We start from the raw sequence: 18,247 nt of genomic DNA, 5'->3' as shown, positions 1-18,247 counted from the left end.
GGCCTATATGTGTGATGCAGATTGTTTTGACTGGCCTATATGTGTGATGCAGATTGTTTTGATTGGCCTAGATGTGTGATGCAGATTGCTTTGATTGGCCTAGATGTGTGATGCAGATTGTTTTTACTGGCCTAGATGTGTGATGCAGATTGTTTTGATTGGTCTAGATATGTGATGCAGATTGTTTTGATTGGTCTAGATATGTGATGCAGATTGTTTTGATTGGCCTAGATGTGTGATGCAGATTGTTTTGATTGGCCAAGATGTGAGATGCAGATTGTTTAGATTGGTCTAGATATGTGATGCAGATTGTTTGGATTGGTCTAGATATGTGATGCAGATTGTTTTGATTGGCCTAGATGTGAGATGCAGATTTTTTTTATTGGCCCAGATGTGAGATGCAGATTGTTTTGATTAGCCCATATGTGTGATGCAGATGGTTTTGATTGGCCTAGATGTGTGATGCAGATTTTTTTTATTGGCCCAGATGTGAGATGCAGATTGTTTTGATTAGCCCATATGTGTGATGCAGATGGTTTTGATTGGCCTAGATGTGTGATGCAGATTGTTTTGATTGGCCTAGATGTGTGATGCAGATTGTTTTGATTGGCCTAGATGTGTGATGCAGATTGTTTTGATTGGCCTAGAAGTGTGATGCAGATTGCTTTGATTGGCCTAGATGTGTGATGCAGATTGTTTTGATTGGCCTAGATGTGAGATGCAGATTGTTTTGATTGGCCCATATGTGAGATGCAGATTGTTATGATTGGCCTAGATGTGAGATGCAGATTGTTTGGATTGGTCTAGATATGTGATGCAGATCGTTTTGATTGGCCTAGATGTGTGATTCAGATTGTTTGGATTGGCCTAGATGTGTGATGTAGATTGTTTTGATTGGCCTAGATATGTGATGCAGATTGTTTTGATTGGCCTAGATGTGTGATGCAGATTGTTTTGATTGGCCTAGATGTGTGATGCAGATTGCTTTGATTGGCCTAGATGTGTGATGTAGATTGTTTTGATTGGCCTAGATGTGTGGTGCAGATTGTTTAACATTGGAGAAGAGTTAGATAGAAGAAAGTGAACTTTATTATTATGCATGCTCTTTGTTCCTTTTTAGTTAAACTTGAATATATTCCTATATAGAAACAAATAGGAGCAAAGATAACTATGAACACCTTGCATCATTAAACTTGAATATATTCCTATATAGAAACAAATATGAGCAAAGATAACTATGAACACCTTGCATCATTAAACTTGAATATATTCCTATATAGAAACAAATAGGAGCAAAGATAACTATGAACACCTTGCATCATTAAACTTGAATATATTCCTATATAGAAACAAATAGGAGCAAAGATAACTATGAACACCTTGCATCATTAAACTTGAATATATTCCTATATAGAAACAAATAGGAGCAAAGATAACTATGAACATCTTGCATCATTAAACTTGAATGTATTCCTATAATAAAACAAATATGAGCAAAGATAACTATGAACACCTTGCATCATTAAACTTGAATATATTCCTATATAGAAACAAATAGGAGCAAAGATAACTATGAACACCTTGCATCATTAAACTTGAATATATTCCTATATAGAAACAAATATGAGCAAAGATAACTATGAACACCTTGCATCATTAAACTTGAATATATTCCTATATAGAAACAAATAGGAGCAAAGATAACTATGAACATCTTGCATCATTAAACTTGAATGTATTCCTATAATAAAACAAATATGAGCAAAGATAACTATGAACACCTTGCATCATTGTCTCTCATTATACAGAGAGAGATGTCATCCATTTTCCTCTAAATGTTGGATGCAGGATTGTGAAGGGAGTGACCTATCCATCTCCAGCGTCTCTGAAGGATATCTACTTCAATGGTCTGCTGCTTTGCTCTTTGCCACTGTTCCTTATTTGAGATCCTGTCTGGCCAGCTGATAAGGATCTCCCTCAGTGAGGTATTGATGAATAACTGAATTTTTTTCATGGTGGTGATATTTTTTCTCCAGGTCTCTGCTCCATAAAGTAGTATTGGCTTAACAATGGTCGATTTCAACAGATTGAGCGAAAAGTTTAACAAGTGCAAGAAATGGTTTGGTGGCTATTTTAAAAGAAAAGAGGTAGAGAGTATGTGGATCTTCTGCTTCATAACAAGATGTCTTTAGTAATAAAGAGGAAATGTTTTAAAATGTTTTTCTTCACTGTGTACTGAAATAAAAGCAGTTCTTCTTGAGAAGATTGTAAGCTGTGCAGAGATAATGATTCACTAAATTCACTTTCCATACCTATCAGAATATTGTCGAGAAAATAATTCTAAAAATGACATTTGCTTTTCAGAATAAATTCTTAAGAAGACTAAAGAAACATTAAAGACATGCTAGCCTTTTTGTGCTTACTTTACAGAACTACATTTTTTTGCCTTCAATATTGATATTGGAATCTTTAAAATGCATTTGTTGGATTTAAAATATAAAGAATAAAGCTGATATAGAGCTGTTGAGCAAAATAAATGTGAATTATGTATACAGCACATTTGGTTTACTCTGAAAGATAAGAGAAGATGTGTTGATTTTTTAACACCTAAAAGTATATTTTGATGCGCATGATCAACTGAATAAAACTGGAGTTAGTAGTTCTTTTTTACAAGGGTCTACATATTTATGCGAACCATCATTTTCAAGCAAGTCAAGATAAGTTTGCTGTCCACTGATCTAGTCTCTATCTAAATCTAGAAAATCGAGAGTTAACAATCAGTTGTACTGTAGAGACCACTCAGTCCAATGGGACACTAGGATGGCTTGGTCAGGTGGTATGTACTCTGGATTATCATGCGATGGTTGAACACTGCCATTCAAAATCTGAAGGAACATCAGAAACACAACATAAATTTAAACATTTTGAATCATTTTACAACAAGCAAGTCTCAAGTCAAAAGCGGGTGCAGACAGGGTGTCAAAATCGGCCCTGACAAAACCATATGATCTGGCCGACAATTTTTTTTACCATGCGATGTGTATCTAATGGCACATGCCCTAATAAATCATAACAAAGTTTGATAATGCATTAAAAAGTGAGCGCAAGCATGCAAGAAAAGGATGTGAGGCTGAGAGGTCAAAACCACTTGGCTACATTTTGACCACCTAACTCCAGACTCAAGTTGTGTTTTCTAAGTGCCTAAAGGCAGCATGGAAACCTTCTCACAGATACCCCCTAAATGAAATTTTAATTCATAGAAAAAACAATCTACAGAACATTTGTAACTTTAATTAGTTTAAATAGAAAACATTATGACATGGTTTTGAAATTATTTGATTTTAGCTACTAATAGAGTAAAGTGTAACACATGAAAAGTTTTTGCAACTGTATACATTAACAAATCAACATTCAAGGAATTTTAAGGTTCTTATTCAACAAACGTAATGGTTAATGTCCAAAACAATTTCTTGTAGAAAGCCTTTAGTATGAAACCTTGCAATCATCTGTCATGATGCTTTACAGCCTATTCTTACACATTTCATAAAGCAGAAATGTCTTTCCTATTTCTATTCATGGATTCAAAAATGTATTTGTAATGCCTCCCCCTCTCTACCCAGAAGAAATGATGAAAATATTAAGAGTGTAGAATAAATGAGAATTGGACCATTTCACATCCCAATTACAAGAAAAAGGACGCCTATTATTAGCTATCTCGACAAGACCAACGTATAATTTTTCGACTCAGAACCAGACACAATAGAATGAGACAACATATGTTCCAGAAGCTATAAGTCGAGACTAGCGAAACCTGTCCTTGTGGAGCATCACCAGAGAATGATTACCATGTCCTTCAAAGCTGCATGCTTTATCAAGAGGCCTGAACAACACTCTGACCCCAAAGTGAAAAACCTTCTATAGAAGAAAAACTGTACGGAGAACTGACTGATCTGGAAACCACTGTGAGGTTCATCTCAGATATAGGATTACTGATCTGAACACTCCAACATGTAAAATGAGAACGAAGAAGAAGAAAATGCCAACTCAAATTAAGTCAATATCTACTGTAATGTTGTTGCAAGATTCTACTACCTCATGATTGGATGTATAACCAATTACAAAACATGAAGTCTTAAATGTTGTTTGTTAATCTTAGTGTGTTGACCTATACAAGATTGAAACTCACCAAAACAATGGTTAAATGGGTGTTGACAAATAAATGTGGCTAGTATTGGTTCATTCAAAGTGGCCCATTTGACGGTCACACCAGCCCACAAAGCATATGACTGCCTAGATCTAGATAGCCAGTCCACCCCTAGTTAAAAGTAAAGGTTGACATGAGATTAGTCTACTACATTACATTACTCTAGATCGAAATTTTAGAAACTAGAGTATTCTAGGCTAATCATCTTTAGAATGAATTGAATAATAATCTTATTTACTTCTAGATCTAATGCTAATTAGTAAATTACTATTAGTAGTATTAATTTGATATATCATCTAGTGTGGACTACAAGACTACACTACAGGCTAGATTCTAAAATCTATATAAATCTAGATCTCTAGACTTACAAGACTTGATCTAACTCTAGATCTAAATCTAGTAGATCTCTAAAATCTCTACAAATCTTTGTCTATTTAATTCTGTTGAAGTATTTAGGCAATTTTAGGTCTAGGGAATCTAGATATAAGTCAAGAACTGTAGCTACACTGCTGCTCTAAGTAATGTAAGTCTATGACAGTACCAAGTATGACTAAGACTAATTCAACTAAAAATCTAGAGATCTAGATATATATCATTATATCAACTACTAATAAATTAATATTATTTATTATTATAAGATAACAGGAGCAGACTGGTTAAATGGAAATAAGGGCATTCCGAAAAATGACCAGTGGGCCGGTACCCAAATGGGGTGGTAGGACTAACTAGGACCACAGTAATCATCTTTTTTGAAATCACGTCTGTTTTATAAAATAAGGGCTGCATGGATGTTACTAAGGCACATCTATAGTCTTGATCTATTAAATTGTCAAAGGTTTCAAAGTATTCTCTTACATAAGGCTAAGGGGCACTCTGAGCGACGTTTTTATATTCACTGTATTGTCTGTATGAATGCATGTTACTGTGTACACTGTGACAGCTATCAATACAAAGACAAATGACTGAAATGATGCATTATCAAACTTAACATAATCAATAATGTTTTTTTTGAGGACAGTTAGACCTAGAATTGGATGTCTATCATATAATATAATCATATACAATTTTTGGGCCAGATGAAATAAAAATCAAATGCCCAGACAGATTTTCAGTTGAGTTTTGACACCCAGTAATCAGTATACCACCCCCTACCTGTAACTGTAACACTAACACTACTAGATCTAGATCTATAATAAATATGGCTGCCTGGTCGTGCGGTTTGCGCGCTGGACTGTCGTTCAGATTTATCGATGGTCCAGGGTTCAAACCCTGCCCGCTCCCATCCCCCGTCATCCTGCGGGAGGTTTGGACTAGGAAGTAATTATCTTCAACTCTGAAGGAACATCCGAAACATGTAAAACACAAACAAACAAACATAATAAAATAATAATTAATAGTGAGTATAATTAAGTACCAACACTACAGTGTCTGACTACAGTATCTGACCTGTGAATAGTGACAATAGTTGAATAGTCACAAGTGACAATAGTGAATAGATAGTGTGATTCTGTCAATAATTATAATCTGAGTAATAGATCTAGATCTATTACTATTAGTTTAGATTAGTTTAGATTCTACTATTATCTCAAGATAGTATCTGTAACTTTTAACTTCTAAATTAAAATAATCCTAAGAATATCTAGATCTAGATCTAAATCAACGTCTAGATAGACCCTCACCTTTTGGCTTTTTAAAGATGATTTTAGACTAGAAGATAAATTATGAAATTGGAGTTTAGAATCATAACATATGTAACTAGATTAACTAGACTGTATTTAATAAGGGAACCGAAACCGGAAGTTTACTCTACAATTAAAATCCTCTTTCAAGACTGTATACTACTTTTAGCACTGAACTAAATTTATTAATTTTTCAGAGATGGGTTGGCAAATTTAAAAAAAAAATTCACCCAAATAAAATTTGGGCATCTTGAAAGGGAAAAAAATATTATAGCGGCACAGAGTACAAAGTGGAAGCTTTTCTCACACAATATCATGAAGATCTAGATCTAGAATAGAATAGTTATAGAATAAAACTGCTCTGTGATCACTGATCGTGCAGCTTTATTTTCAGAATGTAAAAGACAATTTCTGGTTTTCATAAGAACTTCTATTTCTGGATAAATCTGGTCATAAATGAAAAGTTGTAAGTATTTCAGATTTTCTCGGAATCTCTAACAATGAACGCAGACGCCGCCTTCTATGTAAAGAAGACAGAAAGTTATTATTATCAATCATCTCAAGAAACTCTATTCGAAAAATGTACCTTATTTTCCGTTCTTAGCATCGACAAGAAGGGCCTCCAAATATCTAAGGCCGGCCCTGCTCTGGGGTGCCTATATCTCCACGCAGCAGCCGTGGGTAGAGTTGATAAATTTCCAATAAATATCTTAAGAAATATCATAGATAAAGGAAAAGAGCATAATGAATTAGGTGCTATGAGTATTGCTGCTCGGATACTCTTCTGCTCTGTGTGAAAAGTTCATTCAAGAATAAAGACGAAACCATGCTCTAATAGCACCAAGACTGAGTAACATTATATTGTTCATCAGACAATTATACACCTCTTTGCGAAGCGCAGAAGAGTAGTTAGATTTATAACAAACGAATATTCACATTTGATCAGAGTAACACTATTTGTAAAATCACTAAACTTAGAGATACTTCAGGACAGAAAAATAAAAAGTCAAGTAGCTATCATACATATAACGCTGCACCATAATTTACAAATAGAAAAACAAAACCTAATGAAATACCCAGAAAGACACAAAGATAAAGTCACATTCTTATTCCATACGCTAGAACAGGGGTGGGCAAATTACGACCCGCGGGCCACATGCGGCCCGCCGAAGTGTTTCATGCGGCCCGCCAACACCTATAGAAATCAGGTGTGCCCACAGTATATACATATAAATATGCAAATATTAAAAAATATATCTATATAAATTATTGAAACTGTCTCATTATAAAAGTTTTAAGTAAACGAAGATTACACTCGATTCAAGACACAATCTCTGAGTGTTGGGTAGGATTGGAACAAGATGGCAAGTGTAACAACTGATGGAGCTCGATCTTTGAGTGAGAAAAAATATATTTTTTTAATTAAAAATATCCCAACCATAAACTCTAAACAGGAAAGTTTGCACAAAGCTGCATAAAATTTTAAGCATTTGTTAGTGATACATAATAGTAAATAAAGTTATTAGATCTAGGGGTGTTAGCCACTGGTAGTTCCGAATTATGAACAAATAATGAATATCCAATGTATCCGCCATGTTAAATCTTTTCAAACAGGGCTTTCACATTTCTACAGGCAAGCAAAAGAAAATAGTTTTTGTCATTTTCCTTTGCTGAAAGGTGAAACTAATTTTAGTGAAATAATTAAAAGTACAACGCTTATTAAGATTCCTTAATTGTGCAATTTATAAAAGCAAATATTAAGACGTCAAGAACCAGTTTTCAATACCATCAGCTCACCATTTATCGCAGAAGCTGATTCAGCTCCAGAGGACATAACTCCAAGCAAAGAGAAGTTCCAGTCAGTACTACCACGGGAGTCTTATGGGTGCCAGAAGCTGTATTTCTACACTTTAAAAAACGTTGCTGCTGTTCACACTATTTGGGTACACATACATCTGTTCTTCTTCTTCTTCATTGTTCTCATTTTACATGTTGGAGGGTTCAGATCAGTAATGCTATATCTGAGATGGACCGCGCATTGGTTTCCAGATCAGGCAGTTCTCCGAATAGTCTTTGGAGAGTCTTGTTCGGGTCTCTTGATTTAGTATGCACCATAGAAGGACATGGTTAGCATTATCTGGTGATCCTCCACAAGGGCAGGTTTCGCTGGTCCCGACATTTAACTTCCGAAACATATATTATTGTCTCATTCAGTGAGCAAACATTTTTTTGTGGAAACTAAACAAGTATAATCACTGGTCAATGTTGACTGACTGTAATTTGACAGCAGTCACAGGGGTTAAAAGCTAGTAAAATAGGTCCACAGTTCCGGATAATTATGCACGAGTGTAAGAGTAAAATGCTGCACATTAAGTACATCTGTATATTTGTGGGGATATTGTGATCTAAAAAGACAACAGCAATTTTAAAAAATCGTAAAATTGGTTTAAAAAATTGCTAACTCTTGCTGTAATTGTTGTGGAGTGTGAAAAAAAAGAAAGAAACGTGACTATAATACAGTGTAAATATGAATTAAAAGACATTCTACACAGTTAGCTGGAGTATTTTTCTAAGATATATACATATATGCGGCCCGCCATTCCCAAACTTTTTTTAAAACGGCCCTCGATACAAAAAGGTTGCCCACCCCTGCGCTAGAACCATTTTTTGCTCCTTCTTCCCTAGTCCCATTAGAAAATGGAATGGGTTGCCTGAATCAGCCAAGAAAACCAAAGACTTAAAAGAGTTTAAGTAGCCTAACGTCTGTAATATACAAGATAAGAAAGAAAAACATTGGCGCCAGTGCTTCAGAACTCCAGAAAGAACCTATTTTAGGGTTGCCTACAAAAGAACATAAAACCCTTAAACCCACACACATTCACACCGTGAAAAAATCCTGGCTTCGCTCATGTTCGGTGAACGTAAATTGTCATAGAGTCATAAATCTATGACTAACACTTCTACAGATTGGTAGAAAACTGATAGTAACTAGATCTAGTATAGTCTACAATATTTTCACACACAAAAAAAAAATGAAACTAAATCCAGTTTCTTTAGGCTCCCCCTATAGATTTAAAAAAAAAAAAAGAGCAACAGAAATCGGTATTTAATAATCGTGTCGAAACCCAGATCCAAAGAAAAATTATATTTAAACAGATTTTCTTTTCTATTTTAAAATACAATTTTAATTTAAAGCTAATGAAAACTAAGCTTCTTTTCCTTCCCATACAAACATGATCCTGAATATGTGTTGTTTTTTTTTATTCCGTAGAAATCCTATTTTAAAAGGGAGTGAACATTTAAAGGGAGCTAAGTTTAGCTTTTCATGTTAATTTTTTTAAATGCTGGTTTTGAATATCCTTAATTTATATAGATCTAGATCGTGCTTACTTTTTTTCCACAATAAATATTTTTTTGAATAGTAGTAGCTTTTTTTCTTATAGGCTTACCATGATCTTAGCAAAATAACTGGAGACTTACTGGTCAATATGCGCTTCGCTTTCCCATCTGGTCTTCCCCACCCAGACACCTAAATATTAACAACTTGCCCTCCCCTGCCCATAAGCAAATAAAGACAGAACAAGACATATTCTTACATGCATGCGAATCTTGGACGCTGACTGTAGATCTCAAGAGGATGATCCTAGCAAATGGAAATAAGATGCTACAGAAAGATCTTAATACCAATATGTTACAGGTGTCACAAAAACCGCATCACGAATGAAGAGATTAGAAACAGGATTGAAACAGCTATTGGACCCCACGAAGACCTGCTAATCACTATTTTAAAAAAAAGTTAACTCAAACTCTATAGCCACATCACAGGGTTCGGTCATGGATCGCAAAGACCTTCCTTCAGGGCTAGCAAAGACCTACGAGTAGGACGTAATTATCTTCTTTTTTGAAGTAACGTCTGTATTATATAAGATAAGAAGATAAGAAGTGAAACCCACAAGGAAATAGAGACAGAGTACATCCTATAAGCTGGGCCGGTCTTAGGCCACTGCAACCTATGCGGCCGCAGTGGGCCCCGCACTTTCATAGGCCCTGCGCGAATAGTAGATGAAAAATATTAAATTAAACCATTTTAACTTATTATTAAAAGGGTTTCTAAAATTATTCTGAAATTGCAACATATACGAAAAAGGCATGAAAATCACCTGAAATTATAAAAATCTTCTGAAAACTCATGCAAATCTCCTTAAAAACAGACAAAATTGTCATTACAGGGTGTCATTCAATATTTAGTTTCTAATACAAAATCTTAATTTTCACTTATATCCTTATCCCTACTCATACTTGGCCCCGCGCAATCCGTTTATCATAGGGCCCCGCAATCTGTAGGACCGGCCCTGCCTATAAGCACCTGGCGAAGTGAACTAGAGGCAGACACTTTAGAGTTTGGTTAGGTCTGAAGCAAGATGGAACGAATGGACAAAGACAGGGGACTATGGAGTCTTTGGAAGTTTATTGTTGGCTGCCCGCCCCATACTCAATTGCGGTGATGGGCTGTAAGAAAAAGCACGGGATAAAACGACATTACAAATTAATATCTATTCGTTTAAGACACATTAGGAAGTAATATGTAAGCATGTAGATTAAATATTGGACTATTAGTGTTACGATACATTTTAATTTAGGTGACGGCCATAGATGGAAGATCTATACGACTTAACCACTGCCTGCTACACAAGTAAATATCACATCAGTACTGCTGGGAATATAGCGCGCAACCACTGCCTGCTACACAAGTAAATATCGGTATCACACTAGTAGACTACTGCGCAGACTGTAGACTGAGGTGTCACAGATTGAGCCCACCCAGTAGCGCTAACATCTGCCTACTGCTTATAAATTTAATGCTGAGCAGAGAAAAGGTCCTCTCTCGCGCCTCCTGACCTGCTCACAAAACGAATAGATTTTAATTAATAATATCGTTTTATCCCATGCGTTTAAGAATGTGCGCTTATAATACTGTCTCTAATTCAGTCACAAGAAGCACTGGCCCTTGATTTCCAACATCAATACAGTCCAACACCAAGCCGTGTCTATGCCATCTCCTATTTAGCTGGAGCCTGTCTTTATGGTCCCTTAAACTATGTCTAATTCGGTCTAATTTTTGTGCTATTACATTTGATAAACTGTTATGCTCCAATCAAGAGTTATAACACACATGCAAGTCCGCACATATTTTCAGACGCTCTTCAAAGAACTGGATATCGCATTAGTAAATCGTCTAAACATTTATTTATAGGGAAAATGGTCGTCGAGTCTTCTACTCAAAGAGTCTCTATTCTGCCCTCCCTTAAATCCGGCCCTGCTGCGGTAGATTACAATCAAAGCAAAAGGTCCTGCCTGCTTACCCTTGTCTGAATAGATCCGACGTAAACATTTCCTAAATGATTTTATAGTTTTAGGCTTTAAACAAAGAGACAGCAACATTACGTGTTCTTTTCACGCTTATACCGAGGATGGACGAACAAAGATAGACTTGAATAATAAATAGCACTGCCTAGAATTAATCTTGTTTTAAGCAGCCCACATAACTGATATGGAGTTGCATGCCAAAATTTCGTACAACAAAGTAGCGCTGACAAAATGGTCTCTTTAAAATAGCGCCGACAAAAAAAAAAAAAGAAACTGTATCTCATATCAAATATGCCTTGATCTAAAACTCATATTTATCTGGAGGTAGCAGAGGTTTAAATTCTGAGTTTTCCTTCTTCCTCGGGCAGGAGTAACTCGTTAGCTTTAGGTGTCAACCAACCCGGTACGTGACGTTTTGGCGCCGCCGTTTTGGCGACGGGACGTTTTGGCGCGAGCCGTTTTGGCGACGGGACGTTTTGGCGCGAGATATCATTTGACGATAATTTAATAATCACGTAGCTTTTATAACAATGTTTATTTCACTCTATCATAATATTGTATGTATAGTATGAATTCTAACACCGTTCAGCGAATTGTTTTTTTTTTAATTATAAAGGTTTTGCCTATTTCATGAATATAGGCCTATAATAAGTCAGATTCCTGAATGGTAATGACATGCTATATGTGAGTTCTGCTAATCGCACTGGATGACATTTTGGATTTCTTTCCAAAATATTTTTTTTATTTGACATTAGTGTAATATACGAACTAGCTAAGTGTCACACTTAAATATAACAAAAACCATGTTAACATCTAAAGCTCTATTACGCTGAATGACGACAATAGCTGTACACATAGTAAAGATCAAGACACGGAATGTGGTCAGTACAAACTCTAACGTGAAAAGATATATTTTGAGAAATTGGGTAGGGGTGATTTGGGTGACACATCTCGCATTGAAGCAGGTAGAGCTAAACAAATGAAGACAAGACCAGCACCGAGCACTGGTCGTTGGCGTCATGAGTCTGGCGATCACCTCCTTGGGAAAGGTCATTACATGTGACACCTATCCCGCCCCCCCCTCTTCTGCTCACATTTCACTCCTTGTATATACTCTTTCCTCCACCCCTCCCCTCTCTCACGCGATTTTTGTTTTTAATTTTAAAGTAATATCTTTAAAAACTTCTTTGAAAATAAAAGTGTACCTCTTAATAAACACACATACACAAGCCAAAATGTTTATTAAAGAAAATGATGTGAAAAACAAACACACATTTACATTTAGTACGTGAAAAATATGTCTTAACACAAACACTCATGTAAAACATAGATATGAATAATTCTTTTAAAAGAAATAATACAATAAACGTACATAATGTATTTCGCGCCAAAACGTCCCGTCGCCAAAACGGCTCGCGCCAAAACGACCTTCGCACCAAAACGGCGGGCCAAAACGGCGGCGCCAAAACGGCGGCGCCAAAACGTCCTGCTTCGCAACCAACCTTTTGTCCTACACGTTAAGCTCGTAAACGCTATCACCGACAGCACCTAGGGGGTGGGATGGGGCTGGGGGCTCGCGACAGCGTGTAGATTGGTCATGAGACCATAAGGTGAAAATCTGCAAAATCACTAACTCAGATTTGATTTCAGAAGAGAAAAGAAATAAAACAGATTCTAGAACCAACATTTTAGACACATGAAGTACTAGGTATTGTAAAAGACCAAAGACTGAATCATTTATTTCAAAATAAAATGCTGCACTTATTTGAATAACTGGTTGTTGAGCGACTCGCTAATGACACACAAGTCCTGGGTTCAATCCCCATACTAAACAATTTTTATCAAGGATAAATGAAATATAGATGTTAAATGTTTTCTTGGAGGTTCAGCGAGTGCCGATTTAAATTATTCCGACATGGAATTCCAGCGGTGGTTGATTTTGAAACCAATGCGATGCCAATGCCAAAGATTCTCATCGTATGACCTCAAAACCATCCATTCGAAGTTGTTTCTTTTTTTTTTTTTTTTTTTTGTTAGTTTGATTGTATCTTTGTTTTCTTGCGGAGGTTGATTTTGAAACCAATGCGATGCCAATGCCCACACATTCTCATCGTATGACCTCAAAACCATCCATTCGAAGTTGTTTGTATCTTTGTTTTCTTGCGGTGGTTGATTTTGAAACCAATGCGATGCCACTGCCAAAGATTCTCATCGTATGATCACAAAACCATCCATTCGAAGTTTGTTTGTTTGTTTTTGCTAGTTTGATTGTATCTTTGTTTTCTTGCGGTGGTTGATTTTGAAACCAATGCGATGCCAATGCCCACACATTTTCGCGTATGACCTCAAAACCATCCATTCGAAGTTTGTTTGTTTGTTTGATTGTATCTTTGTTTTCTTGCGGTGGTTGATTTTGAAACCAATACGATGCCAATACCCACACATTTTCGTCGTATGATCTCAAAACCATCCATTCGAAGTTTGTTTGTATTTTTCTTCTTCAGCTCTTGATGCCTAGTTCTATATCAATATATCAATTTCAAATACAAATTTGTGTCCGGAGTCAGAGATAATAATTGATACAATTCTTGACTATTGTGTTTCTTTGCTTTCTCGTCATCTCTGATATTAGCTTTAAACATTAGTATTTTTTTGAAGTAGTGAGAACCTTTCTAGCCACCAAGAGCTGGTATCAAGTTCTTGACAGAAAACACAAACTCTCTTTTGTAATCTTGTATGTTAGGCTTTCAAACCAATAACAAACAAGCTTCGAATGGATGGTTTTAAGGTCATAAGATTTAGTGTAGGCTGGGTGTTTCCTCAGGCTTTTTAAAAAATATTGTAATAACTTAAGTGAGGCAACTCAACGAGGACATAGACGTTTATTTACACGGAGACATGACAAACACAAAGGACATCTGCCTTGAGCACAGCATCTCCATATTGGCTCTAGACTTGGGCGGAAATCGTTAGTCCTAATGTCAACATCCGACTTGTTTGGTCACAGATAGTGCGCACCTTCTTTCTGCACTATCTTGGATGGCGGTGCGCATGGCAAAGTCATAACATTGCCCCCGTCTTAGCACTTTTCGTCCCGAAAAGAAACATTGCAGCTGAGGTTTGACAGTTCAGGTGGAGGTCAATCAGTGGGAGCCACAGGCGGCAGGGAGCGTGTTTCCCACGAGGCCATCCGCATTGTTTTCTTCCAGTGCCGCTTTCTCTTTCTACAGTTGACCAGGCTGTTGTTGCGATAATGACGTGGCCGTTTGCCACACAAAGAGATAGGGTCGAGCACTGTTTTCTTCAGCACAGCCGTTGATCGGACACGTTGTCTCAGCAGACCTTCCCGACAGACGCCTCTCAAGGGAGCTGCAGGTTCGCTTGCAGCCACGTTGCAAACAAAGTCCAATGCACCGCAGTCATCCTCAGACAACAGTCTTACGTCCAGAAGATAGGTCTCTTCAGGTTCAAGTGGAAAATGTCTTCCTCTTGACAGCTCAGATTTAGAGTGGTTTGATTGACATTCATCTATGCCAATGTCGATGATGATGGTAGAAGTACATATGCGCTGTTGGTGGTTTTCTTGGCATCTAAATTCTATGTGTGATGCGCCGCACGTACAGTTCATGCTAAACCTCTGAATGCAGTTGTCAAGCTTCGAATTTCCCTCGTGAGCACCGACAGATAGGCAGAGGTCTTTAAAGTCCACAGCAACAGGCTTAGACGCAGACCCAACGTTGTCTTCATCTGTCCGGCTCATTGAGGTACTGGTAACAGGTACAACAGGAACAAACGCTTCAGGCACATAACAGACTTCAGTTAAGGTACTGGTAACAGGTACAACAGGAACAAACGCTTCAGGCACATAACAGACTTCAGTTAAGGTACTGGTAACAGGTACAACGGGATCAAACGCCTCAGGCACGTAACAGTCCCCAGTTTCTTCATTTGTCTCCTTCCGTTCGACTCCGTACATCCCGTTGAGATCATCACAGCAATCGTTGTCACGTTTCTCGTCTTGAAAGTCACAACCACAAGACTTGCCCACAACACAGACACAGACGGCGCTCAAATCCCCAGCGTCTCCGTCACCACTGTTTGTGCAACCACAGTCTTGACCACGCAACTTCTTGACCAACGATTCTACAGGCAAATGCTCCTTTACCAACGAGTCTACTCCTTCTTTCAGCTGAGACACCATTTTATCTACCTTGTTCCCCATACTGTTAATTTGTTCACACATTGCTTCATTTATCTTGCCAATAAGCTCATAAATCTCCGATTCAATTTCAAATAAGTAGGTATCTGGATCTTCGTCTTCATCTATCAAGGCTTGCCGGAGACGAGCTGTAAGCACCTCCTTGGTACCACCAATTATCTCATATCGGTTACGAAGTTCCTTCCTAAGCTCTCTAACTGAGAGTTGGTCTAATCGTTTCAAAGCTGCCATTGTAAATCCTACCTCCTCTCGTTGAGTTGCCTATAATCCCACTTCTGACAACCAATTGTAATAACTTAAGTGAGGCAACTCAACGAGACATAGACGTTTATTTACACGGAGACATGACAAACACAAAGGACATCTGCCTTGAGCACAGCATCTCCATATTGGCTCTAGACTTGGGCGGAAATCGTTAGTCCTAATGTCAACATCCGACTTGTTTGGTCACAGATAGTGCGCACCTTCTTTCTGCACTATCTTGGATGGCGGTGCGCATGGCAAAGTCATAACAATATATAGTCCCCGCATTTTAAGGGAGTTTTCGGTCTTGGCAATTTTCTCCAATACTGACATAAAAGGAAACATCTGGGTCTAAAGACTGTAACCGGAATATCCTTTTGACAAGGTGGGGTTGACCAATGGTCAATTCTCCGCCATTCATAGAGCTCTCCAAATGGAACTTTTATGCAGTAGAAAGCTTAAAGTGGACTGTGCCCTGTGGAATCGTCACATCCTGGATCCAGGCCCCTTCACGATATCACATTCACCAGATCCAGAAAAAAAAACACTTCATGATGGATTTATATCTAGTATTAGAATGTAGTGAGACAAGGACCTCCGTCTTGTGTAGTGCAATTCAGACCTCCGTCAAAAAGCACCTAGAAGGGGGGGGGGAAGGTCCACTATTATTCACTTAGTGAAATGCAAGTGGAAAGGCAGTGGGGTTATTTATTTCTCTTGGTCATTTCCAAGCCCCGATACCCACACGGGGGAGGTTTGGAGTCAGAGTTTTCCTTCTCCTAGATGGGTTGTGTTATTCAGGCTGACGTGCCCCATCAACACGAAACTAAACTGGTTTTGAGGCGCCAGTGTTCCGCCTTTCATCCCTTCTCCTGTCAGTTTGTAAGAACAATATCACACTACAGTGGATCCCTGGACACATTGGCATCATGGGAAATGAAAAGGCAGATAAGCTATCAAAGGCAGGTTCATCTATGGAACAACCAGATAGACCTGTTAGCTACCTCACCCTAAGGTCAATGTTAGTCAACAATCACAAAGAGGTGTGGCTCAACCAATGGGCATCAGGAAACACAGGCAGAGCCATGTACAAAGAAATGACTACGCCTAACAAACTGGACAGTATTAACTTCCTCCCCCGCAAAGAACAATCTATTATCTTCCAACTAAGAAGAGGACACACACCACTATTAAATTACCACCTGAACAAAATAAACTCCACACAACTCCCCCTTTGCAGACACTGCGCCCACCCCTTTGAAACCGTAAACCATATCCTCTTTGAATGCCCCTCCCTAATACACCTTAGGCAGACCCTACTTTCACTACAGCCCAACATAACCAACACCCTGTACGGCAGTGCTGAACAACTGAAGAAAACAGCACAATTTTTTTTCCTTGGCACAGTCTGCAAAAGAGCTGACAGGCCAGCAGCAATAAAGTTGGCTAGAAGAAGAAGAAGAAGAAGAAGGTCATAAGATGTGAATGAGTGGACATTGGCATCGTATTGGTTTCAAAATCAACCACATCAAGAAAAGAAAAGAAAAATACAAACAAACAAAAAAAAATGGAAAAAATTGGTTTTGAGGTCATACGATGAGAATCTTTGGCATTGGCATCGCATTGGTTTCAAAATCAACCACCGAAAGAAAAGAAAAATACAAACACACAAACAAACAAACTTCGAATGGATGGTTTTGAGGTCATACGACGAAAATGTGTGGGTATTGGCATCGCATTGGTTTCAAAATCAACCACCGCAAGAAAACAAAGATACAATCAAGCTAAAAAAAAAAAAAACTTCAGATGGATGGTTTTGAGGTCATACGACGAGAATGTGTGGGCATTGGCATCGCATTGGTTTCAAAATCAACCACCGCTGGAATTCCATGTCGGAATAATTTAAATCGGCACTCGCTGAACCTCCAAGAAAACATTTAACATCTATATTTCATTAATCCTTGATAAAATTTTTTTAGAATGGGGATTGAACCCAGGACTTGTGTGTCATTAGCGAGACGCTCAACATCTAGTTATTCAAATATGTGCAGTATAATATTTTGAAATAAATGATTCAGTCTTTGGTCTTTTACAATACCTAGTACTTCATGTGTTTAAAATGTTGGTTCTAGAATCTGTTTTATTTCTTTTCTCTTCTGAAATCAAATCTGAGTTAGTGATTTTGCAGATTTTCACCTTATGACTATTTTTTTAAAACACATTTATGCAAATTCTTTGATTTTTTTTATAAAAAAATTCTTTTTACAAATTGCGAAGATATTTAAGTTTTGTCATACTACTTTTTACATTTACAAAAACAATGTTTACTTTTTGTAAAGAGAAAACATCTATAAGTGGAACATAATTTAAAACAACATATAAATAAGTGGTTTTTCGTATAATCGTGTGAACTGCAGAGCTGCTATATCGCCCATTGAACACTAAACTAAAGGAATTTTTTAAAATATTTTTTTTACGGAATGATTTTTTCTTGAGGCTTTGAATTAGAGATTGACCCTTTAACAAACAATTAGA

General features: G+C 37.4%; 1 protein-coding gene across 2 annotated transcripts in view; it reads right to left on the bottom strand.

The window, feature by feature from the left end:
* The window catches only part of LOC106074098 (uncharacterized), a 93,021-nt gene extending 86,999 nt beyond the window's left edge, over window positions 1–6,022 (bottom strand). Inside the window, exons 1-2 of one of the 2 annotated variants that reach the window (XM_056021725.1) lie at window positions 5,884–5,999; window positions 4,187–4,315 (exon numbers count right to left, since the gene is read on the bottom strand). The gene's annotated coding sequence lies outside the window, so the exon portion shown is untranslated. Of the gene's footprint in view, window positions 1–4,186; window positions 4,316–5,883 lie in introns of both variants that reach the window. The other variant, XM_056021728.1, reaches the window with a different exon arrangement.
* Window positions 6,023–18,247: the final 12,225 nt, after the last annotated feature.

The sequence above is a fragment of the Biomphalaria glabrata genome, chromosome 2, assembly GCF_947242115.1.
Source record: "Biomphalaria glabrata chromosome 2, xgBioGlab47.1, whole genome shotgun sequence".
Taxonomy (NCBI): Eukaryota; Metazoa; Mollusca; class Gastropoda; family Planorbidae; genus Biomphalaria; species Biomphalaria glabrata.
This window is presented reverse-complemented; position numbering and strand designations above follow the sequence as displayed.